The following is an 8,084-nucleotide window of genomic DNA, read 5'->3' on the forward strand; positions in this document are numbered from 1 at the left end:
CGAATAATTCAATAAAATATATTTTAAACCAAAAAAATCTTAATAATAATATGATACATCAAAATTATGCAGCGGTTTTCATTTATTAATACTGTTAAATACTTAAAGTTTTTCTCGATCTCTTCGTTTTATAATTTTTTTAATTAGCAAATGTAGTAAAATAAGATGTATTTTTTTTATGGATCACTATCTTTAAAAGCTTAAAAATTAAAATTTCTATAATTTATATTAGTGAATGATTTTCGGAAGTGAACCTTATATGGCAGCTATGAGAGCAATTATGGACCGATCGCCATGAGATTAAGGCGTGTGATTTATTTCTATATGAAATTTATTTTTGTTAAATTATATGTATTTGGATTCGAAAATTTTTAGGAGCTATAACCAATTATTGACCAATGGCCACGAAATTATGTCGTGTGATTTATGTCTATATGCAACTTATTCCTGTTGAATACTACGTGGATACCAATAATTGTATTCTTTTATGGCCACAATTGGATTCCATACGCCCAAATTAGTGTTAAAACGGCTTTTACGGTGACTTTATAGTAGAAAAATAACTTCAAATAATGTGTTCCATCGAGTTCGGCAATCTAATATTATTTTAAACAATTTCTCTTTAATTACTTTCACATACTTTAGTAAAATTAAAGTTTTAGCTGCGTTTTCACTATTTAATATGGAATTTGTCAGTTAGGTAAAAAAAGGCTCATTTAAGTGGACAGACCTCCTCTCTGCCCTACCCAAACTTGGCAATTTTGAAGAAATATTTTAGAAATAATTTTTGGTTGTAATTTAAGTACACCAAAACTTAATAATGGTTTATCAATCACATAGTAAATAACGGCAGACAGGCAGTTTTTACACTATAAAAACACAAAATTGTTTAAGTTTTTTCTCAATTTTAAAAATTTCGGTATTTAAATAAATAAAATGGCAAAAGTTACCAACCCGTTCGATCTATATCAGTTCCAAATTTTATTTCCGTACGTCCTTACTGCTTACATTTAGACAGTTAGGTAACTAGCTCTCTAACCGAATACTTGTCCAATAATACTCTGTCTATGATTGGTATTCAACCCAATCGGATATTAGCTACAAAAACAATAAATTAATAATATGATATATTTAATATATTTTAAGAGTAAGTGAATAATAGGGTATTCGAATTATTCGATTTTTTTCTTGTTCGAATAAAACGAATAATTCGAATAAGAGATTTTAACTTGTTCGAATAATTCGATCACACGTTTAAAATTAATCGAATTATTCGAATAATTTACATTTTTTTTAAAAAGTAAAGAATGAAGTTTTGATGTCGTTTTTTAATATTTTATTGTTAAAGAAAAACAAAAAATAACGTTAAAGTTAACAATTCAAGTATTGATAATGTAAAAAAACATTCGAAAACAAAGTCCATTATTAAATTTTCAACAGAAATATTCTGATCAGTTTAACTCCCGAACAATCTACAAAACAATTGACTAGCAAACCCTTTAGTTTCCGTTTTGGAGCTAGCTTTAAAAAATTTGAGCAAGTTGGACATGATCCTGAATTCCAGTACAATATAAACGTATTAAGAACCTTTTTATGTCGTTCATTAATTCTGGTTTAAAAATGAGTAACTAATTCATTAGTAAATTAACTATTCACTATTTCTAACAAATTGTATTATACATCAAGCTCTATCAACGTTGCCGAATCTTATAAGACGAATATTATGTATAAGACGAACTCCATGCTTTTCTTGCAACAAAACGTTAGTTTGCAATATTTGTGTTTATCATTCGATTTATTAAATATTGTGCAACACTTACGTACGTGGTTAATATCATTACTTAAATATATTTTAAGATCATGGCCTTCATCTATTTCAATGTAATAATTATAAATGTCATCCTCAATATCACTTTCGACGACCGTTTCAAAATCACATTCTCCATCACATTCAACTCACTTTAATCAAAGTTAAAATTTTGATTATTAATTGCGATTCTTCTAATATTTCGCCAGCTAAATAACAAATATTTTATTCCGTACCTTTTATTTTCATTGGATCAAGTCCTATGTTAAAAATTTTTAAAGATTTGTTTTTAAAATTGTAACTTCTTGCAGTAATATTTATATATTTATAGAAGGAGCTATCGGAACACTCATCTACAGTGATCGAAAGTCTCTTTGTATGAACTAAAATGGTTCATATGTGCGCTCTTAACTTAATGCGTGTTTTCGTTGCTTTTCCTACTTCTTTTTATAAGAATTCTGACATAATGCCGAAAAAATAAGGGTCATAATGGATAGATTCTCAGAATTATACGGCAACTGACAGCAAATTAAAAACCCAAGGAGCATTTTAGCTCTAGTATCATATCTGTTGTTTTAGTTCAGAACATAGAGTCAATTTTAATATTTTATTATAAGACATGTATTACTTGTTTTTTGTTTTTTTTATAAATATGTAGTTCAAAAGTCAAAAAGAGCGATTGAACTAGAAGAGCTACCTGTTAATTTTTGAACTATGAATTAAAATGAGCGATCATTGAAATGAACTAATAAGCACAAGTCTACCCTTTGCCTTTATTTATTTGTCGAATTTCAGAAACAATACAATTTTTGTGAGTTTACTTATTTAAATTTGAAATTATGAAAAATTTTAAGCAATTTAATAATTTTAAATATATATGAACATTTATTCGTTTTATTCGATTATTCTACATAAAATTGTTCGAATTATTCGTTATTTGAAAATGGCCATTTTTAAATTGTTCGAATAATTATTCGTAAGAAATTATTCGATTAATCGAACGATCATTAGTCGAATGAATACCCTAGTGAATAATGAACTAATTAATTCTTATGGTGAAATGAAGACAAACGTATTTTTCATACTACACTCTAAATTATTAAGAAGCACTAAATTGGCAATTTACTCTATCCTAGATTACCTTACTGACAAGCCAAAATAATGCACCCGATCACTTCTCCGGTAATCGCCCAATACAATGAGAAGTGGAAATAGATTGATGAAAATTACAATATTACATAATATTTATTCTAGTTAACCAATTAGCTACGATATTATATAATGTAAAAAACATGAATTTTAGTACAAACGTATATTGAACATTCTATCTGAGATATCGGTAACCAGAGTGCATTTAGCAATCATATGACTAGCATCTAGTTTCATATAAATTCTACTGGCTTGCTTCATAGTAGCAGTTTAATTTAAATGTAATGAAACCAAAAATTCTCCGACACTATAAAGTAAATGTTTAATGAAATACACGAAAAAATACACGTGAATTCCTGAAATACATTTCCCACGTATAAACCCTATTGTTAACTAATAAATGATATTTCCAAATAATATACCGAGACATTCAAGGATGTTGTTAATCAATTTGAATGATTCTATAAAGAATGAATTATAAAAGGAATGAATTCAATACGTTTGAAATAATAAAACCTTTGAATGGAGAGGATGTTAAACTATCTTGTCAATTACTTATTTAGAATAGAATTTTAAACGATAGACAATATGGCTTCCTTAGTGGGCGTTCAACTGGACACCTAATGGCTTTTCATTCCGTGTTCTTTATAGTACTGGACATTTCCAAAGCATTTGACCGGGTGTGGCTAATTACGAAACTGATCTCATTCGGTGTCGGGCAGAAATTAAGGAATATATGGGGTTTGATCCGAGAACTTTATATTTATCATTCCCATTTTTTAATTTTCACGAATGGTTTACTAGCAATCACCTCAAATCCAATTTCTTATTTCGCAAATGACAGTAATATTTGTCGCTACTATTCATGTGACCATATACCTACTTCCTCTCCAGAATGAATATGGATGGCTCGATAAATCGTGACCTTACAATAATCTCAAGACGGAGGTAATTGAACCGGGTAAATTTTAATGCACTAAAAACTCAGGTGTGACACAAACATCTCATAACATGTCTTCGTATGGGCAATGAAACTGTTGGAGGTTCAGATAACCCAGCAGTTAAGCAAGTAGTCAATGTATCCCTTAAAGGCAGTAATTGTCACAAATGTCTTATCACTTGGCTGACTCCAATTTATATATTTTGGTCATTTGACACGTATGTGCTCTTTGTAGTGCAGAGAGAAGGCAATTCCCAAGTAATCTAGCGTGAAGACAATTGTCACTTAAGTGCTTCTGGACCAGCTATTAGACAGTCTCATTGTAATCAAATAGAGTCAATTGACCCCCTGTTTAAGACATGAACATTTTAAAAGTCACGTAGCTATTGAAGTAACTAGTTCCCATTCTAAATGATGGGTAAAATCACTAGTTCGGGACTGTCTTCTAGAACTGCTGGAAAGCTTTTGATTCTAAGTAGGTATGAGAATACAATGTGACGTCCGTTGAAATCATTATATATTTGATATTGCGAAGGAAGCCACAACACAAATAAAAACAGGCGTTAGGATTTCTTGAAACTTTGAAAATTGAACTAAGAGTTAATTCTTTCGAATCATTTAACCATTCGAATAAAAATGACTGTAGAAGTTGTCAGAATGAGAACAGTGTCGGTTCTACACTCATCAGATTCATGATGATTTGATAGATCTTCTCATTTATTTACAGTTGAATTGCACTTTTAAAATACATCTTGAATTCCACTACTATTATTTTGGCCGATAATGTATAAACGTATATGTATGTATGGACATGTGTGTGTGTGGGACAGTGGGAAGGGTAAAGTGTGTTTGTGTATGTGTAAGTTTTTGACACAAAGGTTGCCTAGGGAATCTTCATTATAGATTTGTTATGGCTATTTCTTTGGTAATTTAGTTTTCTTATATGTATATTTTTAATTAATTTGTTTAGTACATTAATACTTTAAAATATTTTTATATAAAATTTTATTTAAACACTTTTCACTCAAATATTTTTTTTCATTATTTCACTTGATTGATACGCACCACTCACTCACAGTGTGTGGTGTTTTCTTTTTATATATATTTTTTTTTATTTATTCATTCATATTTTTTTTTCTTTATTTCATAATTATCGTTTATGTTGTGTATTTGGTTTATTCAATATATTTTTTTAATTTCGGTTTTTTGTTAATGTAGTTTTGTAGAGCAATGATGAAATTTTTCAAGAAAAAATCCCAAAAAGTTTATATTTAAACATGTGATGTATTAATTTTTCCATGTCAACTTTAATATTACATTTTTAGACATTGTTTTAGACACTAAAGAAAATATTCAATGATTGTTTGCAATTTCGATTGGTAAAGGTTTTAGTTGTTGTTTCATATTTACAAATATTGTAATTGTTTAACAATTTTTAGTGATTTCCTAATCTTTAAAATCTTTCATTTTTTATTTCGGGCAAAAGAATGATATCTTTTCTTGTTTAGTACAAAAATAACTACACTCTACTGTATTGTATTTTTTGAGCTATTGTTGTTGCTGGTGCTGTTTTTATGTTGCCTCGTAAATGTATGGACTTGTTTTCTTCAGAACTTTTTTCTTTTCACATTTTTCTGGCCATTTTCATTTTGTTTTTTGTCTGTTTCGTTAATCAATTCCAAAATTCGTTTTACGGTTACTCTCTGCAAGAAAATTCACAACAACACACACTCATACATACATACATACAGACTGTCTGTCATTCTCACAACAATGCTGTTCCACTCACAATGTATAAAATAAACCGTTAAAGAATATTCTCTCCAAAATGGAAACAAATACTAAATACATAATATGTATCAACAACAACATGTAGTTGCTAAATTTTTTTATTTATTTTTCTTTTATTTAAAATTGATAATTTAACAATACACACGAAACCTTCACTTTTATTTACGAATTGCCTTAAAACTATTTAATAACGGTAGTTTGATTTTATGTCATCACGATTATAACACATCTCGCTATAGCTGTCACCTTGCTAGCGAGTATATTCATTATTGTTTTTGTTGTTATTGGTATTATTGGTAAGCAATTAAAACAAGACCTAACAAAAGAAATTTTATTTTAATTTGTGCTCCCTTTTCACTAAAATGTTTACACACACACACGCTGCCCTCATACTCGGTGTTTCGTTTGATTTCCTCCTCCTCCATCATCCAGCAACAAACACTGCCATACACACACATGACCCTAGCGCACCATTATTTTTGTTATTGTTGTTTGTTGTTCTTGTGAATTCAGCTCTGAAAACCACAACAAAAATAAAAAAAAACACCTAGAAAAGTTCATTTGCTTTATAAATTTTCGTATTACGAGCATTTCCCCCCATTTCAGTTCGTTCTCTTTGTATAAATTAGTACTACTTGCTTCCACCTGAATATATTTTTCTCTTCTTATTGTTATTTTTCTTTATGTATATTTTTCGTCCCCCCACCCACTATTTTCTAAGCATTTTCCTTTTTATTCTTTTTTGTTTTGACATTTGTCTTTTTTTCTACTTTTTTCCAGTTACATGTGTTTTGATTTTTATTATTTGTTTTCGCCAGCCATTGTTTTTGAAATTACTGTTAATGCGCATCCGCCATATTTTCTTTCTTTTGGCTGTCACTACAGTTCATTTCATTTTGACAATCGTAAAATGTCATGTTCTCATTGTTGATGTTGTTAGATGCTAAACAAAAACTGTGGTATCACTAAAATACATTGTTTAACAGAAAACTCATACAATACACCTGTCACCCTCACAAAATTAAATTTGGATCAGATTCCATTTCGAAAAATATTATTGTGTTGCACAGAAAGAAGTGTAAAACGCGAAACAATTAAGAAAGTATAGTCTGTCAAGTCCGACCATATACCGAGTAAAAAAATTTATATGGAGGCTAATTATAAACTAATCGTTTTTTTATTGCTATTTTGAGGAATATTTTGAGGAGTAAAATCCGATAATCCGACTTTGAAGTTTGGAAATTCTTTTACAAGAGGAACAAAATTCGTTTGCAAACAAATTTTTATTAAATATCGATTTTCTCATTTAGTTATAACGAAAACGTAATCTATACACAATTGTTATCCTTCTAAAAATATATAAAAATCGGTTGGAAAATTATGGAGTTATTAAAAATTCCCCCGACCATTATTTGCCACACATAAAGGAAACAAGTAGAGACCCTTCACCAAAATATACTTCAAAATAAAAATATTAAAATATTTTTAGGTAAACAAAATTTATTTTTTTTCCACAGTTGTTTTTTAATATTTTGTAAAAAACTTTTTTTCGAATTGTTTTAAATTTTTTAAATTTTTTTTTGTTTTGTCAAATTTTTTATTATATTTAGCGAAAAAAAACTTTAGGTGAAAAAAAAATTCGGGTCCAACTTACTATGGTCTTATATACGTCGTTGCAAAGGTCTTTGAAATATCTATCATTAGATATCCATATTGTCTGTATAAATGACTTAGTAATCCAGATATTGGTAAAAAAATCCGAGGTTTCCTTATATCTAAGCCATTTGTAGATCCATTTCGGCTTCGGAAAGATCAACAGACAGACAGACGGACATGGCTTAATCGACTCCGCTATCTATAAGGATCCAGAATATTTATATTTTATAGGTCGGTCAAGACTATATTAAACTAACTAAGATTAATAAATGCTTTGTTTGTATTACTAGGATTAACTTCGCATTTTCTAAACTAGAATGTTAAAATTGTGTTAAACAAATTTTAACAAATTAAGAATTGCTTTTAAGGATTTTATTAAGAACATATCGCTCATTTGCTGCAACAAGGTCATAATTCAAAATCCGTGTTTTTTGAACTGAGTACTATTTATAGTCTTTCATATAGTTTTTATCATGATACAACAACATAAGGTACACCCAGTAGAAAATAAATTCTCAATTATACAATTCTTGTAACGTCAAACAAAAGAAAATATAAAAAAATATGAAAAAAATCGAAATCAAAGTTGGACGTTATAGGGCTAAATATTGAAAATTCTCCCTAGTGATTCTACCTTATACAATTATTGTATCATGGTTTTTATCAGTTTTCAAAAAAGTCAATTATTTTTTGTGTGAAAGTGTTTTTTGTTGTAAACATCAAAATTAAAATTCATGTTTT

Source organism: Calliphora vicina, chromosome 1 (genome assembly GCF_958450345.1).
Source record: "Calliphora vicina chromosome 1, idCalVici1.1, whole genome shotgun sequence".
Taxonomy (NCBI): domain Eukaryota; kingdom Metazoa; phylum Arthropoda; class Insecta; order Diptera; family Calliphoridae; genus Calliphora; species Calliphora vicina.